The sequence below is a fragment of the Paroedura picta genome, chromosome 1, assembly GCF_049243985.1.
Source record: "Paroedura picta isolate Pp20150507F chromosome 1, Ppicta_v3.0, whole genome shotgun sequence".
Lineage (NCBI taxonomy): Eukaryota > Metazoa > Chordata > Lepidosauria > Squamata > Gekkonidae > Paroedura > Paroedura picta.
The window spans coordinates 30,211,478-30,225,962 of NC_135369.1; the positions used below are offsets into that span (position 1 = coordinate 30,211,478).

Below are 14,485 nucleotides of genomic sequence, written 5' to 3' on the forward strand. Positions count from 1 at the left end.
GCAATGCATGCCCTGGCACAGTTCAGGTACAGCTCAGCTGGAACCTTTTCTAATCAGGCATCCTTCAGTTATCCAACGGGATAGCATTCTGGTTGGGCCAGGGAAATTCTGACCTGGTGTCAGGGGTTCAACCAGTGAAGCTTTCTTAATTCTTGCACTCGATTAATGCGTGTAGAGGAGGCCCCATGACTCCTTCAGTTGCTGACATCTCCATTTCAAAGGGTCTTTAAGCAGCAGGGCTGCCAAAGGGCCTCCATGTCTTCTTGGCCAGGGAACAGCTGCTGTCCGATAGGCCAGTGGCTTGACTCAGTAAGGAGCAGCTTGGTCTGTTTACTTGCCAATGCCTGGAAAACGAGCCCCAGCAATTTGCCCATGACATGCCTCTGTCTTGCCCCTAAACAGGTGTCCTCACTACTTCGCCCTTCAAACGTTGCTATAGTCACAGCAATGATTTCTTTCCTTGTTCTTGTGCTTCCACTAGAGGGCGCCTCGTCCTATTTTTCTCCCCTTTGAAAGAAGCTCCTCTTCCCACAATGCACTGAGCAAGAGGCACTATAGGCTCTGCTCGCACACTGGGTTTTTTTTTTAACAATGCTGCAGGAGTCTGGCGGAAGCGGTCTCTTCCCTGCTCGTTCCTCGTAAGGGAGCTTTCCTCCGTTTCCGACAGCCTTGTGTCTACTGACCTAGTGCCTGATCCGGCCCCTGGAGTTGCAAGGTAAGCGCTGGAGAGATTTGCTTTTGCCCCGTTTGCTGGTTTGTTCTGGAGTGTGTGGTCTGTACTAGTTGGGAAAAGCTGGGTTATTCAGACATGGCTTCTCCCCTTCGGTCCCCCCCAGTTTTGCAAAGCTGCTTCTCGCGGGGTCCGGGTTAGGGGAGGATTTTGTTTTTTTTTTTCTGCTTGCCTGCATTTCTTCCCCATTCTCCACATATCCTTAAAGAAATATGCTTGTTCCCTCTTTTTCAATTTCAAATGACTTGGACTGTGGAGAGGAAATAGGATTTCCGACTGGCTCTCAGCGCATCCCCTGCCAAATCTTAGAACGGATGGGTAGAAGCAGTCTTCTATTACAAAATCCCTTGATAAACTGAAATGAAAGGAGGCAAAGGAATGAGCAGGGAAGGGCGTCGGTAAAAGGCGAGCCTACAGGGAAAGCTAGAGAAGGACCAGCCCCTTTTGAAAGTGTCTTCTCAGCCCATGTGTTAAGCATACACACAGGGAATGCGATGCCTGGCCAGGAGCGGAGCTGGGACTGGGTGGCATGGAGTTTGCTGTTGTCCTCGTGTGCTGAGCAGGCTGCTCTTGGGAATCAGATGTGCTGATTCAGGGTGGCCAGTCCTGGCAGACACCTCTACCCCCTGTCCTTAGATGGGAAAAGGAAATTAATGCAGACCGGTCTCATGGGTGGTGCATATGGCAATGGCTGAGTTTCCCACAAGTAGTCCCATAAGGGGCTGATTTAGACGGCATCAGAGTTTGCTTCCCTGTAGTCTTGTGTTGCCAGATTGGAGAAGATCTTCAGTCATTTTTTCATAGCTTCACTCCCTGAACAATCTCTCTAGGAAGAGGCATCAGAAGTCAAACCTGGCACTCCATATGTGAAAAGCATGTGTTTTAGTAGAGTTACAACCCTTCTCCATTGACCGGTAGTCTGGAAATAATTTTAGGACTGTAGACTTTTCATAGTCATAGTTAGAATCGCAGTGTGTGATCTACGAGGGTAACATTTCAGTTTTCAGGAGAAAAGCTGCATGTCCTTTTACAAATTCTGTTTTCGCTTCTGCATGCCTTCCTGTCTTTTGCAATAGGAGCCTGGAAAATAATAACTTGCATATAAAATGCAGTAATACTGCATTACTCAAATAGTTTTTACGATGCATTTTCAAGCATGTTTATGAACACATTGGTCAACACACTGCATGGCACGTCTACTTTTAAAACTCAGATTTCTGCCTTGTCTTTTAAGGAGTTCAGGGTAACATACGTAAGTTATTTGATATTATCCTTGCAACTGTTATATGAGGCATGCTAGATGAAAGAAGCCTTCCCAGTGATACCACACAGCATCACTCCAGTTTCTCAGAGGGTATTGCTTCCATAGGAAGGAGTCATTTGTATCTGCATCTCCCCGGTCCAGTTCTAACCCCATATTGGCTATCTCTACGCTGCACATCCATCTTACTGGCTTTTAGAGATACAGTGTTGTGATATGACGCTTCCTCCGTTCCAGCCCCATTATTCATCGCTATCTCTGAATGCAAGTTGCAGATACCTTGAGGTGGCCAACAAGGGGCTGATGAATGTGGGGGGATCTTTGACCCCTCCCTCAATCTTATGCGCCGTTTACCAAAAGCAAATGACTTATTCAAAAACAAATGAGTTAATGTGTGAGTCATTCGTATAAAACTGACAAGGATGCAAAATATCATGGAATTTCAAAAATAAGTGGGGTGCCCTATCCCTGTGCTAGAGATGGACAAGAGTAACATGTTTCTGCAGACATCTGCATACTTTGAATTATGCATTTGCCTAGAGGAAGTCATTTGGGAATTACTCGTGACTCATTTTCTTGAATAGCCATTGTCACATCTGGAGCGTACCCTTAAATATGCAGTGTAGAATGTATAAACATACAAAGTTGCCTTCTACTGAGGGAGACTATTGATCATTCTAGCCCAGTGTTATCTACTTAGATTGGTGGGGACTCTCAAGTGCAGGGGTAGTCAAACTGCGGCCCTCCAGATGTCCATGGACCACAATTCCCAGGAGCCCCCTGCCAGCGAATGCTGGCAGGGGGCTCCTGGGAATTGTAGTCCATGGACATCTGGAGGGCCGCAGTTTGACTACCCCTGCTCAAGTGTCTCAGCCAGAGATCTTCCCTACTCCTGTTTCCTGAGATCCTTTCACTGCTGTGGATTGAATCTCATGTTGCTTTCCTGAAAAGGTAATGCAGGTACAGGTGCAATGCTGAACAGTTTGTTCAGGGGCATTTCTACTATCTGCATAATTTTTTTCTACCAGCTACATAATTTTATAGAAATCATATTGTAGGATAACGAGTTGCATAAACTGGGGCAGAATGGGTAGAATTGGAAAAGACTATTGAAATGACAACTGGGCCAAAGTTAAAAAAAAATAGTCTTGCTTCATATTTTCTCATGTTGCAAAATGGTAACCTTGTACAGGCACAAACATTTCAAACTGTGTGTTTTTATGTTTCCAGATGTATTTGTTTAGTCTTGTGTGGAATTGCTCTTGATTTTCCGTGGAATGTGCTTGTCTTCATTCTTGCTTCATTTGCCCGTTCTACCGCTGAATCGTTACTTCTGATTTCCTTTATTCTCTCTCAACCTCTCACAGAATCATAGAGTTAGAAGCGGACCCCCATGGTCATCTAGTCCAATTATTGCTGATGGAATATGCAGAAAGGGCAAATATCATCATCCCAGCTCTGACAGCTTTCTCTGCCATATCTGACCCACGTATCCTCCTCCCCTTGCCTGTCCTGTTGTCACCACATCTCAACGTAATTCATTTTGGTCCGTAAATCTCCTTGATTACTAAAACAGAGGTATTTCAGTCATCTGGTACCTGGAAACATGTTAATCTGTGTGTCCCTCTCTCTTCTTGACTTGGCTACCTGGTTTGTGAATGGGGACACTTGGATGGCTGCTGTTAGAGACATGCACCATTTTGTGGCTGACTCCAGTGGACAGTTTCGCATTAGCATCTCCTTCTTGTCAGAATGGCTATTGAGCCTTTTAGTGAAAGATAATGGGAAGCTTGTGCATGGACAGTCAGTCATGCAAGCTCCTACTTATAGCCTAAAAAGAAAGAGCTCAGATGCAAATTGATCACCTCTGCAAGGAATAGCCTACATTTGTCTTTCATCATGCCTTCAAGATAGTGTCAGCATTCTTGAACACTGGGCTGCACCTTGACATGTTGTAGGCTAAAAGATACAAGATCTGTTGTGACTTGCTTATTTATAGAATACTGACAATAGGAAATTGCATTCAGACATCTTCCTAAATAGTGGCTATATTTTGTGCAGCAAATTCTGGACAGGGTGCAGTTAGAGACCTCATGCACAGCCAGGAACTTGGATGTGATTCTGGATACTTCTTGTCTATGGAGGCTCATGCCATGAAAGTAGCACAGCTGGGCAGGGGTGGGGTTTTGGGAGAAAATAAATAGTCTATTAGAGATGGATAACAAATGCCAGTTTGTATTTAAACAGTGTTGTCTACTTATGCTTTTCCAGTTTCCCTTAGGGAGAATATGTTCCATATAATGTTGTCTTTGTGATCAGGTAACCTCAAGAGGTAGTACTGCTCAACAAACTGTGGCTTGTGAATTCAGATGTCCCCAAATAAACTACATTAGTAAAAACTGTGGTTAACAAATAATTTTTGACCCCTCATTTGAAATCATGTTTTAGGGTCACCCAGCAAACCCCACTTTGGACAGTATGCATTCAAGTATACATTCAAGTATCTTGTGGCGCAGAGTGGTAAGGCAGCCGCCTGAAAGCTTTGCCCATGAGGTTGGGAGTTCAATCCCAGCAGCCGGCTCAAGGTCGACTCAGCCTTCCATCCTTCCGAGGTCGGTAAAATGAGTACCCAGCTTGCTGGGGGGTAAACGGTAATGACTGGGGAAGGCACTGGCAAACCACCCCGTATTGAGTCTGCCATGAAAACGCTAGAGGGCGTCACTCCAAGGGTCAGACATGACTCGGTGCTTGCACAGGGGATACCTTTACCTTTACCTTTTTATCATAAGTAACCCAGGTTGCTCAAGTTTGTTAACCACAACATCTCATGATGTCTGAATACATCCAATGTGTCCTCTTAGGACAGTGGTCCCCAACCTTTTTATCACCGGGGACTGGTCAACACTTGACAATTTTACTGAGGCCGGGGGGGGGTAGTTTTTTGCCGAGAGACATTGCCGTCTGAGCCCCTGCTCCACTTGCCCTCCCGCCAGCGCACCTGACTTCCTGCCTCCCGCTGGGGGGTGCTGCCAGCAGCAGCGGCGCAGTGCCATGCCAAACGGGAGCCCCAACCATGGCGGCTACGGTAGAGCACCAAAGGTGAGCAAGCGGCATAGTGGCAGGGCAGCCCCCGAGGCAGCAGCCAGGGAGGAGGACAAGGAGGAGCCACGGCCTGGTACTGACTGATCTACGGACCGGTCCCCGGACCAGGGGTTGGGGACCACTGTCTTAGGATATATCACTTTTTCCTTTTAATTGGTAGGGTTACTGTACTGCCAGACATTGAAGAAAAGCAACCAATAAAACCTTTACCAAGAATTTAACAGCTGTTAATCCTCTTTAGCCATCTAGTCCACTCAAGGGGGAAACGTTTTAAAATGTTTTTCCAACTGCTTCTACTGCCTTTTGGATTCCACACCTACATTTTCAGTATCCTATGGGTACTCTGAGGATGTCTTTGCAGGATATGATGAATACAAAGTTGATCAGGCTATTCTGCCACCAAATGCAGGAGTTTACGCAAATAGAAGTCTGACCGCAGTTTCGGGGGCTTTTGTCATTGGATACTGGGTTCATTTTAGTGAAATCTGGTTCTGGTTTTTAGCCCTTGGTGACTAGAAGACTCCATGGGAAGGATTTGATGTTTGGTCCATGCAATGTGGGCCCTTGCATGCCTGTGCTAGTCATTCCGAATTGGACTGTATCACTTGTACTTGGCTTTCAGGACCTCTGTATGCATCTCAAATTGAATCGTGTTCAGCCTTAATCACCTTGATTCCATTAGAGGAGACTGTAGTAGGTGGTGGTGGAGCCATGCTTCCATTGTGGCTGCAAACAAAACAGGTGTGGAAAGTGTCCAACTAGACGAACTCTACAACAGATTGTGAACTTTCAGTCACTCAACACACTGTTGCACTCGTAAGTACAACAAAGCTCAAGTCCAGTAGTACTTTAGTGACCAACAGAATTTTCGACAGAATACGCTTTTCCTGAATCAAAGCTTACTTCCTCAGATGCCTGATGAAGTGAGTTTTAACTCATAAAAACTTTTACCCTGGAAGATGTTGTGGGTTCCTAAGGTGCTACTGGTCTGAAATGTTCTTCACATACCTATTTGAAGACTATCCGCTTACATAGACTCCAAACCCATCATCCAGTTTGTGGAAGCAGCAGGTTTAAAGCCTGCCTGGGAAGTGTATTCTTGTGGCCTCTAATCACATATACAGTGTTTGACCATAGTGGTGATTGGTGTTTAACCTCTGTGTGTGTTCAGTGAAGAAGCTGGTTATCCATTTCTAAATAAATGTTTGATGGCTCTCTACCAGTTCCAAGTACAGTCATCTGTAGAACTTGGCTCCGGTGAAGAGAGTCTTTCTGTTTCTCTTTCCATGAAAATAACCCTAACAGATTTCTTCCTCTGGAAGTGGCCAGCCTGTTGAACTGCTCAGTTCATTCCTTTGCCATAGTAAGGTAAATCTGAAGCTGCCGTAGGCCCTTGCCCTCAATTATCCCCTTAGCTTGTACTAACTTGTGCTGCCCTTTCCGGTAGCTCCCCATCTTGGACAGGGGTCTTTTTCATTCTGCCTCCATTCTGCTCCAGCATCTTTTAACTGGAGATGACAAGGCTTGAATCCGGGATCTTCTGCTTGAATTTGGTTACTGAATGAAGAAAGAACAAAGTCTGAGTAAAGGCCGCCAAGTAAATCACACTAAGTGAAATAAATACCTGTGTTCAGTATTAAGCACCAACTGATGAAAATTCCCCAAAAAATCTAATATGGGCAGTTGTGTCCAATATTACCAGTAAAACTTCATTCCGAATATAAGACAGAAATAGTGATATAATACATCACAGGTATATAATAAGGTAGTCACAAGAATCTTATCTGCATATGTTCCCCAAACATCGATGTGACAATTGTCCAAGTATTCAAAATGACAATGTAATTACAAAAGTTCCACCTATTGAAGTTTTCAAATGCCTTTTCAAATGCCTTGGGAACTGTAGCCCCCCCCCCCAATATTTTCATTGAATTTTTGGCTAGACACCCTATATGTACTTGGTTATTGAGCTATGGGCCTCGCATGAAAGTAATGGCATCTTAGAAAGGTAGTAACAGATTTGAGCACATTGATTTTCTTTGACAGGCAATAACTTAAATAAAGAGAGATAATCAAACTTACTTTGCATATTCTGGAACTGAACAACGTAAATGGATCGTGGAGCCATACCTGTCTCAAGAGCGAATCTTGCCCTCTACCATTCCCTTTCAAAATCTGTCTAATGTCTCTGTGTTCTGGACTGTTAGAGAGAGGAGGCAGCAAGCCAAGGCTTTAATAATGGATCAAAAGTTTTTAAAGAAGAGAGAACACACACAAGCAGCAGAAGAGTCAACATGTAAAGGGAGAAGGAAGATCAAACACAACTTGAACTAAAAGGAGACATTTAGCCTCTTCCCTCCACTTACCGCTGTAATGCCTCCTACCATGAGCTGCAGTTAATATGGCACAGGAAATTATACTTAAACTGAGACTTGCTATTTGCGTTCTCAAGCTCCCTAGTTCTAGACAAGAGCCAGCTTGTTGTAGTGGTTTAGGAATGCTGACTTCTAATTTGGCAAGCCGGGTTTGGTTCCCCGCTCCTCCACATGCAGCCAGATGGGTGACCTTGGGCTTGCCACAGCACTGATAGAGCTGTTCAGACTGAGCAGTAATATCAGGGCTCTCTCAGCCTTACCATTATTGTTATTAGATTTATTACCTGCCGCTATCCCTCCCACCCCCAGATCAACTAACTACTCCCTCTGCGTCCTGGGGAGAAACCATGGGTGCTGGCAGTTCAGTACCAGGCGATGGTCTAGTCTGGTGATGATCTAACCTGGATCTCCTATACTCTGGCCTCAACCAAAGACCTGACAAAAGAGCTCCGCCTTGCAGTCCCTGCAAAATACTGAAAGTTCCAGCATGTTGGGCCCAGGACTGAAAAGGCTCTGACCCTGTTTGAGGCCAGGTGAACTTCCCGGGGGCTGGGTATCACCAACAAGTGAGACATAAGGTGGACATAAGGCAACAGGCGGTCCCTCAGATATGTGGGTCCCAGATCACGTGTAGCCTTAAAGGTCAGAACCAAAACCTTGAACCTGATCTGGGCTGCAACTAGCAACCAATGCAGCTGCCTCAGCACAGACTGGATATGGGCCCTCCAAGATGTTCCTCTGTATCCGGTTCTGCAGGAAGGAAAACAGCCATTCAAGGGCTGCCCCCCATATCCCCATCCTGGTGAGGTGGTGAGCCAACAACTCATGGTCAGTCATATCAAATGCGGCATCACGAGGATGGCTAAACCATCCTGATCCAGCTGGTGTTGCAGATCGTCCGCCAGGGCAACCAATACCATCTTCACCCTGTGGCCAGAACAGAAGCCCGACTGGTGTAGGTCAAGTGCCGTCCAGAGCACCACACCGAGCCCGGGCCCTCTCAAAGTCAGGCCAGGCAATCAAGAACCGAGCAGTAAGGCCAGAAGGTTCTTACAGGATTCTGTTGACTCATAGCAGGAAGACTGGGTCGCTTCCTTGGTTCCTGGTGGATGGTCACCTTTGTTCACCCCAAGCTGCCATAATTCTGGAGCCAAATTGCCCTGGGTATCTCCTCCGTGCTTCGGTGGACAGGGAGGTGGAGGGGGGGGGGGTTCAGGCGCTATTCCTTCCCCAGGCTGGCATTCCTTCCCCAGTCCTGGATGACTCACCTTCACTGCAGTTGCTGCATCAGCCACATACTCAGAAATGAGATCTTGGAGACCTTGACGAGTACCGTTGTACTCTGTGATAATGCTGTCTCAAACATCCCGTGTTCAGAAAGAGTCCACTAATAAAGCGGCCCCGCTGGTAATCCCGTCCAAACGCATTTCTAGCGATGGCCTTATATTGACATCTTTCAAAACAAGGGGAGCCAAGGCAACCATGTTCTCGAGTTCATCCAAGGCAGTTTCATGCGTGGCTGATGGCCATGCTGGCTGAACCTTTTGATTACTAATTCCTTGAGAAGCATTCGATAGGGCATTCAGCGCATTCTGTATTTCGTTGCAAACCGAGTCCTTGCTGGCTGCAAGAGACGCCACATACGAATGTTCCAAGCGAGCAGAACTAATTGAATGGAGGAGAGAGGAATTTTCCTTCAGAGAAGCATGTGCCAACTCTGGGAATTTTCCTTCAGAGAGTCACTTACCTCGCAGTAATCTCAGGGCTCTCTCAGTCTCACTTCACAGGGTGCCTGTTGTGGGGAGAGGAAGGGAAAGGCAATTGGAAGCTGCTTTGAGACTCCTGGTAGAGAAAAAAGCTGCATATAAGAACAAACTCTTCTTCCTCTATCAGGAAACACTATGTTGTTGATTGCATAAAGAAATCCAGGCCCTTCCTATATAGTACGCTTGTCCAATTGAGTGGCTTCATACTAATTGCCAAGCGTAGAAGATTGTTATTTATTAATTTATAACCTCTTCTTCCAAATGGGAATGCAAAGCTTCTAGTAACATAACAATAACTCTGCTAGTCAGGCCGCCGTTACTTTCCAAGATGTCAATTGCTACCGGGAACCCTTCCCCATGGCAAATGCCTGCAATTTAGTTGGGCCTGAGAGAAAGTGATTGGACTATGGTTACCCAGTATGCTTCATGGAAGAATGGGGATTTGAACCTGGGTTTCCCAGATCTTGGGTTAACACCCTAACCACTATTCCAGACCGATTCTCCAAGTTAATTTCAGGAGTATGCTAGTTTTTAACTTTTTTTTTGCAAAGTCCAAAGAGCGGCACACCTTGTTCATGATATCAGCAATCCTGGACAGGCTTTCATCAGCCATGTTAGTGGCTGGAATCACAGAAATCTCTTTAAGTTCTAAATCGCTTGGTCAAGCAAAATGTCATTACTTTCCAAGATGCCAGTGAATTTCCATGGCAGACTAGGGATCTGAACCTAGTTCTTCTAGATCAGTGGTTCTCAACTTGTGGGTCCTGACCCTATTTGGGGTCGCCTGACCCTTTCTGGAGAGTCCCCAGGTTTGTTGCCACGGCGGTGGCGGGAAATGGCCGCCGCAATTGGCAGTGGGTGGCGGCGGCAGCTGCATGCAGCAGCGGGCGATGGCCGGCGGTGGAGAAGCCCTGGCAATGGCTGCCTCGCCGCCCAAGTGCTGTGCACATGCGCAAGTGCGTGCCACCGGGGTCATCAGTGCTGCCACCGGGGTCATCAGGTAAAAATGGTTGAGAACCACTGTTCTAGATCCTAGTTTGGCACTGTTATCCCTACACCATGCTAGCTGTGTACACAGAATATCAAGTAGCTCATTAGGGTCTAGTCTATACATTGTGCTTTCAGGTGTACATCTGACGTGATACTACATATGAAGTAAACACATTTTTTGTAGATTCTTGAATACGCTCTTAATTAGCGAGGGAAGGCAGCATTGTATAGCTTCCATCCCTTGTCAGATCTTGAAAGCTAAGCAGGGTTGGTACTTGGAAGGAAGACTCTGCAGAAAAAGGCAAAAAGCCCTGTACCTCAAACGTCCATGAAGATAGTTTCAGAGGGTAGCCATGTTGCTTTGCAGTAAAACATCTAGATTTGAGTCCAGTAGGACCTTAGAAATCAACAATATTTTCAGGGTAGAAGCTTTTGAGAGTTAATGTTTCCATTGTCAGGTGCTACTGGACTAAAATCTAGCTGTTCCCTAAACTATGACACCCTCAAATCATCAGGTGTTTTCTGACCCAGAGTTGGCAGTCCTGTACCTGTATAACACTATGCAATAATTTCTGCTTCATAATGGTCTTCTATGAGACCTCATCTCAGACATGGAAGTGGAGTGGAGGCTAGCCAGCTGGACTTTGGGGAAAGATTAATGTCACAAGGAGGGGACACCACAGTTTTTCCAGCAGGTGCTGGGATGGTACTGTTTCAAATGATGGTCTGAGAATCCCAGAGCCAAATAATAAATCAGCTGCCTTAAGCTGGTCTCTGGAGAAGCCACTTAAAAAGTAAGGTAAAGGTATCCCCTGTGCAAGCACCGAGTCATGTCTGACTCTTGGGGTGACGCCCTCTAGCGTTTTCATGGCAGACTCAATACGGGGTGGTTTGCCAGTTCCTTCCCCAGTCATTACCGTTTAACCCCCCCCCCCCCAGCAAGCTGGGTATTCATTTTACCGACTTCGGAAGGATGGAAGGCTGAGTCAACCTTGAGCCAGCTGCTGGGATCAAACTCCCAGCCTCATGGGCAGAGCTTTCAGACTGCATGTCTGCTGCCTTACCGCTCTATGCCACAAGAGGCTCTATAGAAGCAATTTACACATTTCCAAATAAATGAAATCTCAAAGTCCTGCAAAGGCTGTCACTGGTTATACCTTTTAGGCAGTAATTCCCTGCATACATGCTTAAAAGTAGCACCTATTGAACTCTGGAAATTATTTCTAAGTTAACATTTGTAGAATCAGATGGTGGTTTTATTTGCAGTGGTTAGGTAATAATTGAATTGGAGGGAATTACGCCACTTTTAAAATGTCTAACACTAGCCTTGGAAGAAAGTAAAGTAGTTGGGTATTTCCCCCCCATATTAGTTTTCACCCTACCCTTATGTCTCTGTTTTAAAGTCTATGGTTACAATAAGGAAGTAAGGAAGTAATAGTTTGCTAACATGGACTGGTTCTATTTCTATAAGTGCCAACAATGGGGGAAGGAGAGGACGTGGGTGACCCTGGGTAGTTCATAGAGTGCCTTCCCAGAGCATCAATGGCTGACAAAGCTGTTTACCTATGCTTCCATCCCTGTACACCACAGCGAAGTATATTCATGACCCAACTGTAGTTAAGAATGAGGAGAACCAGCACAAGGCCGTGCCTCTCACTCTCAAGGAGCTTAGGTGGTTTATTATTTATTTATCATTGCATTTCTATCCCACCTCTCCCACAAGGGCTCGTGGTGGCTAACGATTATAAAAGCCCCAATACATATTAACCCCATAAAATCCATAACATTATATAACACAACTCAACCATCCCCTTAAAATCCTCCAATCGGCAGCAAAAAAACATCATAAAAACCTCAGGGTGGACAGAGGGGCTCTTAATCCACTCCTGATATGGCAAGAGTGGGACCAAATGTTCTACTATTTCAAAGGCAACTGACAGAACCAACAAGATCAATAGTGCCATCTTGCCTACATCAAGGTGTAATCTGAGATCATCATCCAGAGTGACCTCAGCTGTCTTGGTCCCAGTCCTCAGCCAGAAGTCAAATTGGAAGGCATCTAGAGTAAACATCTCATCTTGGATCTGTTCCGCCAATTTTCATTTAGTCACCTTTCCCAAAATGGAAGATTAGATACCAGCTGGTAATTGGCTAAATCCCTCTAATCTAACAATGACTTTTTCGGGAGGGGCATCACCCGTGCCTCTTTGAGGCTTCTAGGAAAAGTGCCCTGGGAAGTGATTTATAATGTCTTCCAAAGCTCCTCTTACCACTTCTCTGGAGGCTTTCACCAACTAGGACAGGCATGCAACATCTGTCTGGGAGAATGAGCCGAAGGAGTCCAATTGTGCAGATGGGTTCCTGAGATTCCTACGGACTCCAAAACTGGCAGTCATGTCTTGGTGGAGGAGCAAGACTTTGTCTAAAAACGAACAACACAAATGTGTCACAGCTAGATTTTTATCTACTTTTTTAGCTGCGGAAGGAATGGTCAGTTGCCTAATAACTCTAAACAATTGAGTTGAACATGATGCAGAGATGCAATGGAGACAGAGAAGTTAGAGTGCTTTGCTGCCTTCACTGCCACTTCGTAGGCCTTCAGCTCTATAAAGCTGGGCTCTATAAAGAGTTCATATTGCCTCACCATGAGTTCATCAACAATGCTGCTCAGGCCATCTGAACTAAGGTGACGAGATTGTCCCACTTTTGGAGGGACATCTGGGGGCACCTGGCTAATTGTACTTATGTTGAAATTATATATATATGTATATATGTATATATATATGCATATATGTATATGTATATGTGTGTGTGTGTGTATATATATATATATATATATATATATATATATATATATATATATATATATATATATATATATATATATATATATATATATATATATATATATATATATATATATATATATATATATATATATATTGCATTCTATGTGTTCTATGAAAATTTTTGTTGCTCCATATAGACCAAACTTTAATCAAGAACCCCCTCCCCCCCGGTCGGTGGTGTCCCGCTTTACCAGTGTTAAAATCTGGTCACCTTAATCTAACCCCCTTTTTACCATCCTTAGTTTATCCATATACCAAGAAGCTAAGTTAGTACTGGGGTGAAAAGGCCATCAGAGGGCAACTCGTGGCGTGCTGTAGACAGAAATGTTTCGTTGGGGGTAAATGTTTTGCACAGTGGAGAGCAGCCAGTTATATGTCTGTGATGCACTTGAAATTAGCCGTTTGTTGGTGTCCGCTTCTAATTTAAGAACCTGTCCACTTTCTGAGAAGAAAATACAGACCTTTTTGAACTGTTGCCAACTGAGAACCCAATATGCAAGCCAGAGTTATGCATTTTTAAATAAATGTTCATAGATCAAATACAGAAGGAAGGTTGAATCAGTGGATTCCCATACAATTCTTATTCTTATAGAAATAGTCTTTAACAATGTGGTCCCCAGCTTTTAAAAAGCTTCTTTAGCATTCTGATTCTTACCCTACCACTCCAGGAAAAACCAAGTCCAGCCTTTTCTTCGGCTTTTAACAGCAGCTTGATCGGAAGTAATCAGTATGGGAATAAGTTTAAAGCTGTATTGCCTGTAAATGCCTAAACAGCAAGTTGATAAAGATCTGTTCATATGTACCTCTGGGAAAACCCCTGTAGAGGAAACCCAATCCCAGTATGAACACACACAATATACCAGGTGATGTTATTTGATGTAATACCATAGAAAACTTCCACTACCCCTTTCCATTAGTCAAACCTCTGTTAAAGGGACAGGACTTATCTAAGCAAATCTAAACCACTCTAAATTCAATCAATTGGCTACAGGGAAGGAGTCATTAGCCTATTACAATCCATTGGAAGGTGGTGTACTTAACTCTGGGGCTGAGTCAGTCTCACTAAGGCTGTAATCTAAAAAAAACTGTTTCCTGGGAGTAAGCCCTATTGAATAAAATGGGACTTACTATTAAATAGACCTCTGAGTAGGCATGATTACTTGCAGCCTCTATTTACATGCATTGTAGTGCAGCCTCACAGGATTAAGAAGGGCAACTCTTTTTTTTTAAATTACAAGGCAATTAGGATATAAACAGAGAGATCAACCATTGGTACCAACAATCAGGCTGCATTCCATAATCCTGCGAGGCTGTGCACAGAACTCCTTTCTCAAAGAGGTAGAAGGCAAGTCATGGAATCATAGAGTTGGAAGGAGGCCACACAGGCCATCTAGTCCAACCCCCTGCTCAAC

The 14,485-nt window shown here is 44.7% G+C and overlaps 1 protein-coding gene across 2 annotated transcripts in view; it reads left to right on the forward strand.

Moving 5' to 3' along the window:
- The first annotated feature begins 570 nt into the window (after positions 1-570).
- Positions 571-14,485, forward strand: part of EXTL3 (exostosin like glycosyltransferase 3) — a 183,081-nt gene continuing 169,166 nt past the window's right edge. For both annotated transcript variants that reach the window (XM_077331808.1, XM_077331800.1), the window contains exon 1: positions 571-715. The gene's annotated coding sequence lies outside the window, so the exon portion shown is untranslated. The remainder of the gene's footprint in view (positions 716-14,485) is intronic.